The sequence below is a fragment of the Pantherophis guttatus genome, chromosome 7 (assembly GCF_059756535.1).
Source record: "Pantherophis guttatus breed Tessera chromosome 7, ASM5975653v1, whole genome shotgun sequence".
Taxonomy (NCBI): Eukaryota; Metazoa; Chordata; class Lepidosauria; order Squamata; family Colubridae; genus Pantherophis; species Pantherophis guttatus.
Genome location: NC_142069.1, coordinates 86,412,467 through 86,430,930, shown reverse-complemented (window position 1 = coordinate 86,430,930; position 18,464 = coordinate 86,412,467). Strand labels below are relative to the sequence as shown.

Genomic DNA, 18,464 nt, shown 5'->3' with positions numbered 1-18,464 from the left:
GAACTCCTGGCAGTGGGCAGAGTTTGCCTGCAATACTGCATTCTAACCACTGCGCCCCCGTGGCTCTTAAGGATGGGCGAGTGGTTGTAACTCCATTGTTTGGCCCCAGACACGGTTGTTTATGCTCTTTAGTTTATCCTGAGCATCAATTCTGTACTGCTACGTTTGTCAGCGTTCCAGAAAAAAAAACCAACTCCAAGTAAAGACTCTGAAGCAAACATTTTTCAAAGTTCTATTTACTAGAATAGGTAAACTGGCACATCTGGGAAAACCCGAATCTGACAATCTCAAATTGTTTTTATCCCAGAGCTATAATTGCACTCAACAATGAACTAAAGGGCCACCATCAGTGAGCTGTTGGACAGCATTACTTGGTCTGTTGTGTGGATGTTTGGGTGGTTTAGGGGTAGGGAATTGTGGTGGGTGGGAGTATGTTTGGGGATTGTTCTTTGTGTTGGACCTGGTCTTTGGGTGTTAAGTGAATTTCGTTGTATGGGTATACTGTGTATACATGTACAATGACAATAAAGTTATTATTATTATTTTGGGGGTAAGGTTTATATTACGAGCATCCTGAAAAATCATGCTAGGACTTATTTTCCGGTTGGGTCCTATTTTCGGGGAAACAGGGTAAATGCAAAGATGATTCAGAGACTGTACTGAATAAATTCCATTTCAAGAAAAAGATTAAAGGACAATTAGTTGATCTCGCCACCCATGTACTGCTTGTAATGGTTGGAGCAGAAGTTTGGAGAAACTAGATGTACAGTAGTCTGTAGAGATTCTCAGTCATCCAGGTCATGCTTGTCCCAAAGGTGCTTTTTTCAGGAGGCAACTGGATTTTCTTGTTTTTTCTTTTGAAGACGTTTCGCTTCTCATCCAAGAAGCTTCTTCAGCTGTAACTGAATGGTGGGGGAATGGAAGGATTTATACTCCTTGCAGACGGCTGGTCATTTGCATCCTTTTAGAGGGTCGTTGAAGCACTTGGAGGTTTATCTGTGTCCTCAGAGTCACCTGAGTGGTGCAAATGGTTCCTATAGTAGATGCAGAGTAACCATCAGAAGACTGAAAGGTTTTCTAAGAGTTTGTCTTTTGGTGTTTTTTTGGCATTTCTGTTGTGTCCTTCAAGGCCAGACCAGAACAAATAAGTGGGAAAAATACTGAGTTCTGACTGTGTGAACTTGTGATGTTCCTGCAAATTTGTGTGAGATCATGGGTCTGAGTTGTCACCTATTGTAATAATCCCATAGCTGTTACGGGCTGAAGTTAACGTCATCAGACAGTGGCTGTTCATTTTATTTCTCCTTTTTTTGCCCCCATTTCAATTTTCTTCTAGGTCTCTGACTTTTGTGCATACAATAAACATTCTCAGAATTCAGAATTCAGGAAAGGGATCTGGTCTTGAGCACACCTTACCAGGTAGGCGTAGAGATTCAGGGAGAAACTAAATGGAGATGATTTTACTTAGCATGAAGAAAAAAAAAAGCACTTTAAGCTCAGAAAACAAAGAAGGCTGTGAAAAAAATTCAGAATGGCTCTACCATAACTACTGGGGGTTTAAGAGGGATGTGGTGGCTCAGTGGCTAAGATGCTGAGCTTGTCGATCGGAAGGTCGGCAGTTCAGCAGTTCGAGTCCCGAGTGCTGCGTAACGGGGTGAGCTCCCGTTACTTGTCCCAGCTTCAGCCATCCTAGCAGTTCGAAAGCACGTAAAAAATGCAAGTAGAAAAATAGGGACCACCTTTGGTAGGAAGGTAACAGCGTTCCATACGCCTTCGGCATTGAGTCATGCCGGCCACATGACCACGGAGACATCTTCGGACAGCACTGGCTCTTCGGCTTTGAAACGGAGATGAGCAGTGCCCCCTAGAGTCAGGAACAACTAGCACATATGTGCGAGGGGAACCTTTACCTTTTAAAGAAAAATACAACAAGGCTTTGAATGTTCTTTACTATAGTTTATATCAATAAAGATAGTTCCGTCAAACTGTTTTCTAGACTGGCTCTCCTCGATTGGCGGATAGACACACCATTCAAGAAAGAGGGTTGGCACTTGCCTTCTTCCTGGCGAATCAGGAGTGGAGACGATGTGCTACAATGGCCAATAAAGCCAACAGAGTTCTAGGCTGCATCAACAGAGGGATAGAATCAAGATCACGTGAAGTTTAGTACCACTTTATAATGCCTTGGTAAGGCCACACTTGGAATACGGCATCCAGTTTTGGTCGCCACGATGTAAAAAAGATGTGGAGACTCTAGAAAGAGTGCAGAGAAGAGCAACCAAGAGGATTAGGGGAATAGAGGCTAAAACATGTGAAGAACAGTTGCAGGAACTGGGTATGTCTAGTTTAATGAAAAGAAGGACTAGGGGAGACATGATAGCAGTGTTCCGATATCTCAGGGGCTGCCCCAAAGAAGAGGGAGTCAAGCTGTTCTCCAAAGCACCTGAGGGTAGGACAAGAAGCAATGGGTAGAAACTAATCTAATCAAGGAGAGAAGCAACTTAGAACTAAGGAGAAATTTCCTGACAGTGAGAACAATTAATCAGTGGAACAGCTTGCCTCCAGAAGTTGTGAATGATCCAACACTGGAAGTTTCTAAGAAGATGTTGGATATTTATGTTAGATAACTATTTCTCTGAAGTGGTGTAGGTGAAGAAAAGTGTAGCAGAGTTGTGAAAGAAAGCTTCGGAAATGGCATATGAGAATCAGCAGGTGTCCAAGTATCACATCCCAAGTGTCCGTCTGTCTTCTCAAATTGCAAAGAGTTGAGTAGAAAAGACTGCAGAACTGTCCTCCCCCCTTTTTTTGTTCTTTTTTTTTAAAAGAAACATTCCTCTGATACCTCTACCAAGCAAGTTTACACAACTGCCAGAACCTGCATTATTTAGAAAGCTGCGCCCACTGAGCCAATTCATTAAAGCAAAACCAAATTGGAACTACCAAAATTGTTAGACCGGGGAAGCTGATGCTAGACACTTAAGTGTGATATCGTTCTATTAATTGTCTCTGGTTCCAACAGAGACAAAATGGCAAATCAAGATTAATACTAAAATACAAGTTGCAGATGAATGGCCTTGCAACTATAGGTGTCCAGCCAGGCATTGATATGACATCTCTGAATCTGAGTCATGCATAGCTTCATGTTGCAGTGAGACCCCACTTACAGGAAATCAGTGCCATCATTAAACCTTTGCTTATTTTGGATCTAAGAATGCTTTCGTGCAAAGAAGGAGTTATTTATAGATGTTCTCACCTGGAGAATCTTCGGATCGGGGTAATGATTTCTATAAAAAAAAAAAAAAGATTTGAGCTCGAACCACTCAGACAACTAGAAATTCTTAATCCTCACAGAAGAAGAAACAGATAAAAACAGCTCAAATAAATTCTGTATTTCACAATAACGCCCATCAATTTCGTCTACGGAGATTCTTAGTGTGATATATGCAGTACAAGTGTGGTGAGACATGTATAGATCTGTACCTTGGAAAAACAAAACAGCCACTTCACAAACGCATGGCCCAGCGTAAGAGAACAAACCCTTCAGGACAAGATCCAGCAGCCTATCTGCATTGGAAAGAGAAAGGTCACTCTTTTGAAGATAACAATTGTCCACATTCTGGACAGAGAGGACTGCTGGTTTGAAAGAGGGGTCAAAAAGGGCATCTACGTTAAGATTGAACAGCCCTCTCTCAACAGAGGGGGAGGGATACAACATCAGCTATCTACAGTCTACAACACAATCCTTTCAGCAGTTCCAAGAAGGTTTTACACCCATTTGCACAATTCAGGTGTTCACCAGGGTACTTATAAACCCCCAAGTGGCCTCGACAACTCTCAGAGAGAGCGCTAACGACCAGAGGACTGCAAGGAATATAAATCTTTCCATCCTCCACCATTCAGTCAGAACTAAAGAAGCTTCTTGGATGAGAAGTGAAACGTCTTTAAGGAAAAAAAATAAAGTCCAGTTGCCTTTTGAAAGAAAGCGTCTTCGGGACTCGTCAAAATCAACCAGCAAATCTCAAAACGATCACGATTATTGGGATCAAAAACCCTTGTCCCTTCCTTTGCTGATTCTAGAATATTCTATTCAAAAGTCTTTTATTTTAAACGAAGGAATTTCCTAGTAGTAGGACAATAAAGGCAGGGCCGAGAAATAGTTTAGCAGAACTGGACAAGAGAGATACCAACGGTTGTTAGAAGGGCCGTTTTGAAGGGAGAGTAAGCCATTCTGCATTGACGTATTAACTTAGCGCTAGTACACGCATTTAGGTTACTTTTTCATGCTGACTGAACAGTGTAAATAGTTTACATAAATAATATAGGCAGTTTAAGTGATTTGTAAGGCAAAGCTTAGACCGAAAACACAAGAGAACGTTTCTCAGTGGATTCTGAATGAGAATAGAACAAGCAACATTTTTTTTAAAAAAAAAATCTAAGTCTCTTTGCATGTCTAATCAAGAATAAGTATATTTCTAAGCTATTAGACCTTTAAAGCTTGCCCTATCTGTCATCAGTTTTCCAGAAGTTTTTTTTTTTTTAATAGAATCATTAAAATTTTGGATGAAAGGCCATACGAAGAAAAGTCTTTCAAATTTTCTCCTCAGCTAGTGAGGTGATTGTCGTTTTTATTTATTTATTTATTTTATTTATTTATTATATTTCTATACCGCCTTTCTCCCGTAGGACTCAAGGCGGTGTACAGTCAAGAAAAATATAGATACACAAACATCATAAAATTGCTAATTAAAATTATTATTATTCGTATTTTCCTGATACGAACTGTTGCTGAGAACCAGAGTATATGACACAAAACATATTAATAGCCCAATTCGTTTAGTGTTAGCTACCAAATGTTTTTTTTCCCCTTCTGACAAAACAAACAAAGCAACCCTGATAGATTTTCCATGAATTTTATTTTACTTTATTTTTATTTTTTTTTTGGTTCGGAATCTACTAGGAAGATCTTGCAATTTTGTCTAGAGATGCAAGTTGCAACAGTTATTATTTGACTATCCAGAGTATAATCACCTTGAATTCCTCAATTATTTTATTGTTAACCTTATGGGCTTTTAAAGGCAGACCTTTTAAGAAAACATAATTAACAGCAAATACGGTAGATTATCGGCATGGAGATTGTGGAAAAGCCAGGCTTAATTTGAAGAAAAGCAGGTTAATTTATTCCAAGATTATTTTGTTATTTATCTCAAAATAACGCTGAGATAAATTAACCCACTATTTTTCAAATCCAGCTGGCACCACCTCTCAACGGATAAAAATACATTCTTTGAGAACTAATGTATATTAATTCACCAGTAGCAGAGAATTGGAATTCTGTCTTAAATTTAAATTTACGATAAGGACAAATTGATAGTCAACAGTTCCATATGTAGTAATATAATATATATGAATAGATATTGCAGGATAAGTTTCTTTTCTTAAAAAGATACATAAAGATAAAGATACATGAAGACAAAAGCAAACTTACTCTGTGCCAAAGTATAGAATTACATGTTGTTGTAAAGAATTACTAGAGAGCTTTGTGTTTACTACATAGAGATTATCTCCTTATTTTTATCACTTTATCTCCTAGTTTTAATGTCCAATTGTTAAATTCTCTTATCCCCTTGTTGTTTTAAAAATGTTCTCTCTTATATAGGTACCGTGTTTTCCCCAAAATAAGACTGGGTCTTATATTAATTTTTGCTCCAAAAGATGCATTATGGCTTATTTTCCGGTTAGGTCTTATTTTGGGGAAAATATAGTACTAAACTCCTCCGTCTACTGACGATCTTAACTGAGATTTATTTTGGGGGGAAGGCTTATATTACGAGCATCATGAAAAATCTCGCTAGGCCTTAATTTCTGTTTGGGTCTTATTTTCAGGGAAACAGGGTAGTCCTTGACTTTCAATGGTTTGTTTAGTGACTGTTCGAAGTTACAACGGCACTGAAGAAAGTGTCTTGCGACCGTTTTTCACACCTACAACCATTGCAGCCTCTCCATGGTCACGTGATCCAAATCCAGACTCTTGACTCAACTGGCTCATATATATGACGGTCTCAGTGTCCCCGGGGTGTGTGTGTGTGTCACGTGATCCCCTTTTGCGACCTTCTGAGAAGCCAAGTCAACGGGGAAAGCCGGATTCACTTAACAACCGTGTGACTCATTTAACCATCCGCAGTGATTCAATCAACAACGGCGGCAAGAAAGGTCGTAAAAGGAAACAAAACTCACTTTACAACTGTCTCGCTTAGCAACAGAAATTTTGGACTCTGTTGTAGTTGTAACTCGAGGGCGACCTGTGCCACAACATTTATTTCTGCAGAAACAACCAATGAGAATAAGTTCTCTGGCAATACAAGGAGAAAATTCACAAGGACAGTATTGCCTGTATACAAAAGAGTGATGAATGAAGCAAACTCTTCCAGAGAATCCTAATTAGAGCCCCCATGAATCAGCAACAAATTTCTGTTGTTAAGCGAGACATTTGTTAAGTGAGTTTTGCCCTTTTTTTACAACCTTTCTTGCCTCTGTTGTTAAGTGAATCTCTGCAGTCTTAGTTAGTAACACGGTTGCTAAGCAAATCTGGCTTCCCCACTGATTTTGCTTGTTGCAAAATCTGATCGCGTTGACCCCCGGGACATGGCAATCGTCATAAATATGAGTCAGTTGGCAAGCATCTTAATTCTGATCCTGTGATCATGGAGTTTGCAGGTTACATAAGTCATTTTTCCCCCAGTGCCTTTTAACTTCGAACAGTCACTAAATGAACTGTTGAAAGTTGAGGGCTACCTGTATAATATCAAAATGGCTAATGAGCACGTTCAGAGAACTAGTACTGTGTTTCCCTGAAAATAAGACTGGGTCTTATATTAATTTTTGCTCCAAAAGACACATTAGGGCTTATTTTCTGGTTAGGTCTTATTTTTGGGGGGAAATACGGTACTAAATGCATCCATCTGGCTGACAATCTTAACCTGGGCTTATTTTGGGTGCAGGGCTTATATTACGAGCATCCTGAAAAATCATGCTAGGACTTATTTTTCGATTGGGTCTTATTTTCAGGTAAACGGTACAAATATATATGCCCACCTGGATGTATATGCGTACACCCTTCAAGGTAACGATAAAGCTTTCCCCTGTCTGGTGATGTCAGACTCTAGAGAGTCGTGTTCATCTCCATTTTCTATCCGAGGGAGCCAACATTATCCAAAGACTCTTCCGTGGTCATATGGCCGGCATGACTATACGCCGAGGTACACAGAACGCTGTTACCTTCCCACTGAAGTGGTACCTATTTATCTATTCGCATTCGCGTGCTTTTGAACTGCTAGATGGGCAGGAGCTGGAGCAAAGAATGGGAGCTCCCATTATTTTCCAGATGGGTCCTATTTTTGGGGAAACAGGGTAAAAAACCAGAAGTACAGAAATTTTGGCAGGTAAGGACTTTCAGTACAGGTGCCGAAAAGGCATGGTAAAAACTCTGGATTTTGATACAGACTTATTCTGTTCAGCATTGTATCGGCGTGACACTAACAAAATTTGGCAGTGCCGTGAAGATTTTGAGTTTTTGTTTCCTGCAGGGTGAAAAAAGGTAAGCGAAGTCTGAATCTGTGCCATATATGAAAACAAGCGAGAACATTTTCAAAAGAACGCTTTAATTTCTCTCTGGAACCTAGCCTGGAGGACTTTTAAGCCAAATATTTGAAGAGGCAGTTTGCAAAGCCTGGCAAATGGCAGGCTTTCTAATTATTCAGAAATGTTCTTTGTTTCGTGAATGATAAGCAGAAATTCACCTACAGACGCTCTTTGGATGATCCATGAAAATGCTGAATATTTTAACAAGCTCCTTTGTAATGTTTTATGGAATGATATATGTGTGCATGTTGCAACATTAACAAGATAGTTTTCTGCCTGAGTATTCCTTATTGCTAAAACCACCTGTAACTGTAGATCAGAATTAGAAGTACTTTCGATCTAGAACAAACAGATGTAGTAGCTGATTTTTCATAATGCTTAAGACTCCTTCATCCTCAGTGAAGGTTTAAATAAGAAACTCACTCCCCCCCTTAATTAATCTGTTATAATCCTGGCCCAGTAGAAATCATTGGACATTAAGAGGGATGTTATTTTGGGTTGGTCTGTCTGATGGAACAAGTGACTGCTTTTTCATTTTTAAAATGTATTTATTTATTTATTTATTGGTTCGATTTATATGCCGCCCTTTTCCAGAGACTCAGGGCGGTTTACAATGCGTTAAGCAATAGCCTTCATACTTTTGTATATATCTGCTTAGTAGGGCTTTCGGGGGCCCCCTAAGCGGTGTTCTTTTTTATACAAAGTCAGCTTATTGCCCCCACAAACCGGGTCCTCATTTTACCTACCTCGAAAGGATGGAAGGCTGAGTCAACCTTGAACCTGGTGAGATTTGAACTTGCAGTAATTGCAGGCAGCTGGTGTTACTTAACAGTGCTTAAAATGGGTTTAAGATGCATTTCCAGGGGGAAAAAACCCCATAAGAGCATAGATATGATCATGAGTCATTGTAAAATTTAACCAAGCCACTGTGTTTACATGCTCTGTTGATCCGTCCATCCATCCATCCATCCATCCAACCATCCATCCATCCATCCATCTATCTACATCTACTCATCCACCCATCCACTCATCCATCAACCCACCCGCCCATCCATCCATCCATCCATCCATCCACCCGCCCACACAGCCATCCATCCGATTGCCCATCCATCCATCCATCCATCCATCCATCCATCCATCCATCCATCCACGCATCCATCCATCCACCCACACACATCCACTCATCCACCCACCCACCCATACACTCATCCACCCATCCAACTATCCACCAGCCAGCCCATCCATCCATCCATCCACCCACCATCCACTCACGCACCCATCTATCCACCCATCCAACTTAGATTTCATTCCTCTCACTATCCAAGTGACTCTGGCTTTTTACAGATAACAATATTCCCTTTTACTGTGTGTTTATTAATTTCTTTGTAGTATTGTTTAAAACATTGTTTTGAAGACAGGTTCATAAAAAGCGTGGCTTTCGGCGTTCATGTTAATTACTTGCACTTAAAAAATTTTTGCTTCTTTTTCTATACCTTTCCATCCAGTATAACAATTCTTGGCAGTGTTTTTAAAAAAACCCCACTTTTCTGTATTATTATCCCCATTTACAAATATTAAAAAGTTCCCCTGAGCTAATATTGTAATTAAGATGCTTTTAATAGCATTCAATAATAATAATAATAAAAATACTACAAGCAACAACAAAGAAAATCCTTAATTTGTTTTGTGAAGTGCTTGGTTTAACAGAACGACAGAGTTGGAAGGGACCTTGGAGGTCATCTAGTCCAACCCCCTGCTCAAGCAGGAGACCCTGTATCTGTGATGGCGAACCTATGGCACACGTGCCAGAGGTGGCACGCAGCGCCCTCTCTGTGGGCACGTGAGCTGTTGCCCCAGTTCAGCTCTGTCATGCATGCCGGCGCGCCTCCCACCAGCCAGCTGCTCATCGGGTCTCTGCCGCACATGTGCAGGGGGCGGGCACGTGCGGGGGGCATGGGCGGGGCACATGCAGGGATGCGCATGCACAGGGATGGGGTGCGTGCAGGGGGCGCACGTGCATGCACAGGGGGCAGATTGCATGTGAGAGGCCGTGCGTGCATATGCGGGGGTGCGGCACATGCGGGGGCGTGCATGTGTGGGAGGCTGGGGGCATGCGTGGAGGTGTGGCGCACGCGTGGGGCAACCGCATTGCATTTTGGGGTTCGGGCACGCACACACTTTGGGCACTCGGTCCGAAAAAGCTTAGCCATCACTGCCCTCTATCATTCCAAATAAGTGGCTATCCAATTTCTTCTTAAACGCCTCCAGCGATGGAGCTCCCACAATTTCTGAAGACAATTTGTTCCACTAATGGATTGTTCTCACTCTTAGGAAATTTCTCCTTAGTACTAAGTTGGTTCCTTTCCTTGATTGGTTTCCATCCATTGCCCCTCAAATTTTGGAACACTGTTATCATGTCACCCCTAGTCCTCCTTCATATATCTATAACCTTGAATCCTTGCATGTATAAGTATCTATTTTAATTCACAATCCTCACAGGTATCTATGTCAACCTGATCTCTTAATATAGGAGATACCTGTGTGTGTGTGTAATGTATGTATGTATGTATGTATGTATGTATGTATGTATGTATGTATGTATTTCTCTTTAGCCAGGTTCTTCCTACGTAAACCAAGATTTTTATGCAGCTCTATTTCAGTGAAATCACAATCCACTAGTTTCTAGGCTTTTTTTCAGGCAGCCAGCAAGCACCCTGCTGCCAATTATTCTCCCAATGGGCAGCAGAGTGTTTGCTGGCTGTCAGAAAAAAAGCCTAGAAACGAGTGGATTGTGATTTCACTGAACTAGAGCTGCATAAAAATCTTGGTTTACTTAGGAAGAACCTGGCTAAAGAGAAATGCATACATACATACATACATAATATTATTATATTATAATATAATATAATATAATATAATATGATATATAATATAATAATATAATTAATATAATATAATATAATATAATATAATATAATATAATCATATAATATAATCATATCATATATCAATCATATAAAACATAATATATAATATAATCATATAATATAATCATATAATAATTATAATATAATTAATAATATAATATAATATAATATAATATAATATAATATAATATAATATAATATATATGATATGATATGATATGATGTAATGTGTTTTTCTATTGAAGTACCTGGTCTACCCCAATATGGGAGGGAGCATACGGCTTCCCTTTCGCCTTTCAGCTCCAATCCAATATATATTCATTCATTTTTTTCCCTGCTGGTTATCCATAAACATCTCATCCTTAGTAGTGAGCTGCTTAATACGTAGGACACTGGGGGAAGTGAAGGAAGTTGGAATTTGTGAGTACAGTAATAAAACTATATTACTAGTTTTACTATATTATTGAAAATGTCATCCTCTACTTTTTGCTCAGAAGTGCTAATTAACACATTTATCCAAAAGGAGAACAACCCTTAATTTAAGACTTACTTTCTCTGAAGGAAGTGGATACAATTTTTTTTTTTTTTAAAAAAAAGATAAACACAGACAAAAATCCGTCTGGTTCCAATTGGAATTGACAACATGAGGACATGACCTTACATCGGTGAACAACCTGTGCGATGTCCACAGGTTTATGATCTTCAAATAATAGGATGAACTTAGGATAATACGGTATAAGAGGCCATATCGGCTGTATTTAAATTTTTCTTTAACACTTTTTTTTTTCAGATTCCCATTTTTCCCCCCTCCATGGTTGTTTCAACATTTCTCGAAACATTACAAGCCAGAATATCTCAATCCTACTCATTCGGTGACACGGTTCAAAAATCAGTTATTAAGCCGTGGAGGAAGTACAAGTTTTAAGCAAAATAAGGCCTCCTTGTCTCTTTGATCCAATTCCTTCCCAAAGTTTGGGGACCCATCTGAGAACAAATAGTTCTTTGAGGTCATAATTTGGTTAATGAACTGGGAGATACTTTCTAGTCACAAATAAAAGAGATTTCCAGAAAGGAACAACCATGAAACACTGTGGAAAAAAAAAGGTCAACGATCCTTTGAGATTTATTTATTTTGTTCCCTTTGGGGCATAACAGGTTGTCCTGCTAAGAATTAGGTTACACAAGCTACATGTACTGCTGAATCAGATCTACAGTCATTAGCCAGAGCTTCCTTTAAATTGTATTTAGAGGAGCCGTTGGTGGCGCAGTTGGTGGTTAGAATGCGGTATTGCAGGCTAATTCCACCGACTGTCAGCGGTTCGATCCTGTTTGGCTCAAGGTTGACACATCCTTCCACCCTTCCGAGGTCGGTAAAAGGGGGACCCAGATTGTTGGGGACAACTTGCTGGCTCTATAAACGAATTAGAGAGGGCTGTAAAACACTGAGAAGCGGTATATAAGTCTTAAGTACTATTGCTACTCCCTCCCTCCCTCCCTCCTGATGGCTCAATGGTTAGAGTGCAGTATTACAGGCTGTATCTGCCCACAGCTAGGCGTTCGATCCTCACCAGGCTCAGACCTGCTTAAAGAGGGCTGTAAAATAGCGAGAAATGGTATATAAGTCTAAGTGCTATTGCTACTCACTCACTGACTCACTGACTCCCTCCCTCCCTCCCTCCTGGTGGCGCAATGGTTAGAGTGCAGTATTACAGGCTGTATCTGCCCACAGCTAGGAGTTCGATCCTCACCAGGCTCAAAACTGCTTACAGAGGGCTGTAAAACACTGAGAAGCAGTATACAAGTCTAAGTGCTATTGCTACTCCCTCCCTCCGTCCTGGTGGCTCAATGGTTAGAGTGCAGTATTGTAGGCTGTATCTGCCCACAGCTAGGAGTTCGATCCTCACAACCAGAAGAATAAACCAACTTATTTAATGCTGAACAAATCCTGCTTTTTTGAGAATGTGACTTTTCTGTGCAATCTAGCGGGGTAGTTGAGGCTTCCTATGTATTAAGTTGAAGATCTTTTATCTGGAAATTATATTTTATAAACCACAGGCAATTTGGGGGGGAAAAAAATAACTTCAGCAAAAATATTTTGCAACATGTGAAGCAACATATGTTGAAATCCTTGAAGCTTTTTTTCTATTGATTATATTGTTAATTAATTGATAAATGGTTTCCCATTCGATATTCTTGTTTTGGGTAATTGTGCATTATTGCACTCCCCAGTATTGGATGCAAATATAATTTGCTAATAAAACGGAAGCTTCCTTTAATGCTGCCTGCATTTGATATTAGACTTTCCCCCCCAGTGTAACACTTGTTTTAGTTTATATTCACATATTCTTTAGATTTCATTATGGCAACTTTGTAAAACTGGGAATGCTTTAAAAAAAAATATATCTATTCCAAACAATTTCAAATTACTATTTGTACTTTGATAGCAGTCTTACAAATACATATGCAGAAGTAAATCTCATTTATTTTGCACATAGCACTGATGATGTTATCTAGCTGGGTAATGAAATGTCTACAGGAAAACAAGCAAGTTCAGAGAGCACCAAGGACCTCCATAGTCCTCCTCCCTCTCCCCCCTCCTCTTCCTCCTCCTCCTCCTCCTCCTCCTCCTCCTCCTCCTCCTCCATTCTGCAAACCACCCTCCCTTGTAGCACTGATTATGTTATCTAGTTGGGTCATGAAACGTCTGCAAGAAAGCCAGAGAGCACCAAGGACTCTTCATAGTTCTCCTCCTCCTCCTTCTCCCACCTTCTACAATCCCTACTCCCTTCTAGCACTGATGATGTTACCTAGTTGGGTCATGAAACGCCTACAAGAAAACAACCATAAGAGCCTTGGTGGAGCAGCGGACTAAAGTGCCGTTAAGTAGCACTTAGCTGCCAGCTGCCTGCAATTAACTGCGAGTTCAAATCTCACCAGGCTCAAGGTTGACTCAGCCTTCCATCCTTCCGAGGTAGGTAAAATGAGGACCCGGATTGTGGGGGCAATATTCATTCATTCATTCATTCATTCATTCATTCATTCATTCATTCATTCATTTATTTATTTATTTATTTATTTAATTTATATCCTGCCCTTCTCCCTGAAGGGACTCAGGGCGGTGAACAGCCGAGAATTAAAATAACATACAATATAAAAGTTAAGATAATTAAAAATAAATTAAATTAAACGGCCTCCCCAATTTAAGACCCCTAGCTATACAATTAAAAAACTAACCCATAAAACCTATTCAGGCCAAAGTCAATAAGATGACTTTGTATAAAAAAGAACACCGCTTGGGGGGCCCCGAAAGCCCTACTAAGCAGGTATGTACAAAAAGTATGAAGGCTATTGCTTAACGCATTGTGAGCCGCCCTGAGTCTCCGGAGAAGGGCGGCATATAATTGGAACCAATAAATAAATACAATAAATAAATAAACCAAGCTCAGAGAGCACCAAGGACTCTTCATAGTCCTCCTCCTCCTCCTCCTCCTCCTCCTCCTTTCTACAAACCCTACTCCCTTCTAGCACTGATAATGTTACCTAGTTGGGTCATGAAACGTCTGCAAGAAAACAAGCACGCTCAGAGAGCACCAAGGACCATACAGTATCCTCCTCCTTCCTCCCCCTCCTCTTCCATTCCACAAACCCCACTCCCTTCTAGCACTGAGGGTGTTACCTAGTATGGTAATGAAACGTCTCTTAAGAAAACAAGCAAGCTCAGAGAGCACCAAGGACCCCCGATGTCAGCCCCGAGCTACAAATATTCCCCTTTTATTAGTAAATCTCAATTAATTTGGGCGAAATGAAGTGAAGCTGTAGAAAAGTGGTAGACATTTTCTAGGAAACAAATTCTCATTTCTTCCCCCCCCCCCCCAGCTGATTTCCTTTGCTTTAGAAGCAACACATCTTGTAGATTTGGCATGTTGGAACTGGAAACGGGAGATGAGGGATTGCACCTCATAAAATTATTTAGGAATTACTCAGAGGATAGATTTTTGTCGGTGCCTGCCCCGATTGCATATTTTGTTCCTCCGGGTCAATTTGAGTTGTTTAATGTGTTGTTGGCTCATTGAGTGTGATTCGTCTTTTGCAACTTTCGGTTTTGAACACACCTTGGTTGAAATAGCATGATAGGTGATCTGAAATACTTATCCTAGTTTGGAAGAGGAAGAGAGATGGACTTTCTCTAACATCTTGCTATGGCGTTAAGATACAGTGAGATGTTTTCAGCTTTCTAATTAATTACTTAATTACCCTCAGCACTTTTCTTTATTTTTAACACAGATTTTATATTAATAACTTTCTAAAGGATGACAAGAGAGAGTGTGCGTGCACCAGCGTGGTGTACTAGTTTAAGGTGCTGGCCTAGAAACCAGGAGACTGTGAGTTCTAGTCCCGCCTTAGGCACAAAAGACGGAGGGGTGATTTTGGGCCAATCACCAGGAGACTGTGAGTTCTAGTCCCGCCTTAGGCACAAAAGATGGAGGGGGTGATTTGGGGCCAATCACCAGGAGACTGTGAGTTCTAGTCCCGCCTTAGGCACAAAAGACGGAGGGGTGATTTTGGGCCAATCACCAGGAGACTGGGAGTTCTAGTCCCGCCTTAGGCACAAAAGACAGAGGGGTGACCTTGGGCCAATCACCAGGAGACTGTGAGTTCTAGTCCCGCCTTAGGCACAAAAGACAGAGGAATGATTTTGGGCCAATCACCAGGAGACTGTGAGTTCTAGTCATGCCATAGGCACAAAAGACGGAGGGGTGATTTTGGGCCAATCACCAGGAGACTGGGAGTTCTAGTCCCGCCTTAGGCACAAAAGACGGAGGGATGACTTTGGGCCAATCACCAGGAGACTGTGAGTTCTAGTCCCGCCTTAGGCACAAAAGACGGAGGGGTGATTTTGGGCCAATCACCAGGAGACTGTGAGTTCTAGTCCTGCCTTAGGCACAAAAGACGGAGGGGTGATTTTGGGCCAATCACCAGGAGACTGTGAGTTCTAGTCCCGCCTTAGGCACAAAAGACGGAGGGGTGATTTTGGGCCAATCACCAGGAGACTGGGAGTTCTAGTCCCGCCTTAGGCACAAAAGACAGAGGGGTGACCTTGGGCCAATTATCAGGAGACTGTGAGTTCTAGTCCCGCCTTAGGCACAAAAGACAGAGGAATGATTTTGGGCCAATCACCAGGAGACTGTGAATTCTAGTCCTGCCATAGGCACAAAAGACAGAGGGGTGACCTTGGGCCAATCACCAGGAGACTGTGAGTTCTAGTCCCGCCTTAGGCACAAAAGACAGAGGGCTGACCTTGGGCCAATCACCAGGAGACTGAGTTCTAGTCCCGCCTTAGGCACAAAAGACAGAGGAATGATTTTGGGCCAATCACCAGGAGACTGTGAATTCTAGTCCTGCCATAGGCACAAAAGACAGAGGGGTGACCTTGGGCCAATCACCAGGAGACTGGGAGTTCTAGTCCCGCCTTAGGCACAAAAGACAGAGGGCTGACCTTGGGCCAATCACCAGGAGACTATGAGTTCTAGTCCCGCCTTAGGCACAAAAGACGGAGGGGTGATTTTGAGCCAATCTCCAGGAGACTGTGAATTCTAGTCCTGCCATAGGCACAAAAGACAGAGGGCTGACCTTGGGCCAATCACCAGGAGACTGGGAGTTCTAGTCCCGCCTTAGGCACAAAAGACGGAGGGGTGATTTTGGGCCAATCACCAGGAGACTGTGAGTTCTAGTCCCGTTTTAGGCACAAAAGACGGAGGGGTGATTTTGGGCCAATCACCAGGAGACTGTGAGTTCTAATCCCGCCTTAGGCACAAAAGACAGAGGGCTGACCTTGGGCCAATCACCAGGAGACTGTGAGTTCTAGTCCCGCCTTAGGCACAAAAGACGGAGGGGTGATTTTGGGCCAATCACCAGGAGACTGTGAGTTCTAGTCCAGCCTTAGGCACAAAAGACAGAGGAGTGACCTTGGGCCAATCACCAGAAGACTGTGAATTCTAGTCCCACCTTAGGCACAAAAGACGGAGGGGTGACTTTGGGCCAATCACCAGGAGACTGTGAGTTCTAGTCCTGCCTTAGGCACAAAAGACGGAGGGGTGATTTTGGGCCAATCACCAGGAGACTGTGAGTTCTAGTCCCGTTTTAGGCACAAAAGATGGAGGGGGTGATTTGGGGCCAATCACCAGGAGACTGTGAGTTCTAGTCCCGCCTTAGGCACAAAAGACGGAGGGGTGATTTTGGGCCAATCACCAGGAGACTGGGAGTTCTAGTCCCGCCTTAGGCACAAAAGACAGAGGGGTGACCTTGGGCCAATCACCAGGAGACTGTGAGTTCTAGTCCCGCCTTAGGCACAAAAGACAGAGGAATGATTTTGGGCCAATCACCAGGAGACTGTGAGTTCTAGTCATGCCATAGGCACAAAAGACGGAGGGGTGATTTTGGGCCAATCACCAGGAGACTGGGAGTTCTAGTCCCGCCTTAGGCACAAAAGACGGAGGGATGACTTTGGGCCAATCACCAGGAGACTGTGAGTTCTAGTCCCGCCTTAGGCACAAAAGACGGAGGGGTGATTTTGGGCCAATCACCAGGAGACTGTGAGTTCTAGTCCTGCCTTAGGCACAAAAGACGGAGGGGTGATTTTGGGCCAATCACCAGGAGACTGTGAGTTCTAGTCCCGCCTTAGGCACAAAAGACGGAGGGGTGATTTTGGGCCAATCACCAGGAGACTGTGAGTTCTAGTCCCACGTTAGGCACAAAAGACAGAGGAATGATTTTGGGCCAATCACCAGGAGACTGTGAATTCTAGTCATGCCATAGGCACAAAAGACAGAGGGATGATTTTGGGCCAATCACCAGGAGACTGGGAGTTCTAGTCCCGTCTTAGGCACAAAAGACGGAGGGGTGACTTTGGGCCAATCACCAGGAGACTGGGAGTTCTAGTCCCGTCTTAGGCACAAAAGACAGAGGAATGATTTTGGGTCAATCACCAGAAGACTGTGAATTCTAGTCATGCCATAGGCACAAAAGACAGAGGGATGATTTTGGGCCAATCACCAGGAGACTGGGAGTTCTAGTCCCGCCTTAGGCACAAAAGACAGAGGGGTGACCTTGGGCCAATTATCAGGAGACTGTGAGTTCTAGTCCCGCCTTAGGCACAAAAGACAGAGGAATGATTTTGGGCCAATCACCAGGAGACTGTGAATTCTAGTCCTGCCATAGGCACAAAAGACAGAGGGGTGACCTTGGGCCAATCACCAGGAGACTGTGAGTTCTAGTCCCGCCTTAGGCACAAAAGACAGAGGGCTGACCTTGGGCCAATCACCAGGAGACTGAGTTCTAGTCCCGCCTTAGGCACAAAAGACAGAGGAATGATTTTGGGCCAATCACCAGGAGACTGTGAATTCTAGTCCTGCCATAGGCACAAAAGACAGAGGGGTGACCTTGGGCCAATCACCAGGAGACTGGGAGTTCTAGTCCCGCCTTAGGCACAAAAGACAGAGGGCTGACCTTGGGCCAATCACCAGGAGACTGTGAGTTCTAGTCCCGCCTTAGGCACAAAAGACGGAGGGGTGATTTTGAGCCAATCTCCAGGAGACTGTGAATTCTAGTCCTGCCATAGGCACAAAAGACAGAGGGCTGACCTTGGGCCAATCACCAGGAGACTGGGAGTTCTAGTCCCGCCTTAGGCACAAAAGACGGAGGGGTGATTTTGGGCCAATCACCAGGAGACTGTGAGTTCTAGTCCCGTTTTAGGCACAAAAGACGGAGGGGTGATTTTGGGCCAATCACCAGGAGACTGTGAGTTCTAATCCCGCCTTAGGCACAAAAGACAGAGGGCTGACCTTGGGCCAATCACCAGGAGACTGTGAGTTCTAGTCCCGCCTTAGGCACAAAAGACGG

The 18,464-nt window shown here is 42.5% G+C and overlaps 1 protein-coding gene across 11 annotated transcripts in view; it reads left to right on the top strand.

Moving 5' to 3' along the window:
- The window catches only part of SRPK2 (SRSF protein kinase 2), a 138,350-nt gene that overhangs the window by 58,895 nt on the left and 60,991 nt on the right, over positions 1–18,464 (top strand). The gene's annotated exons all lie outside the window — the stretch shown is intronic.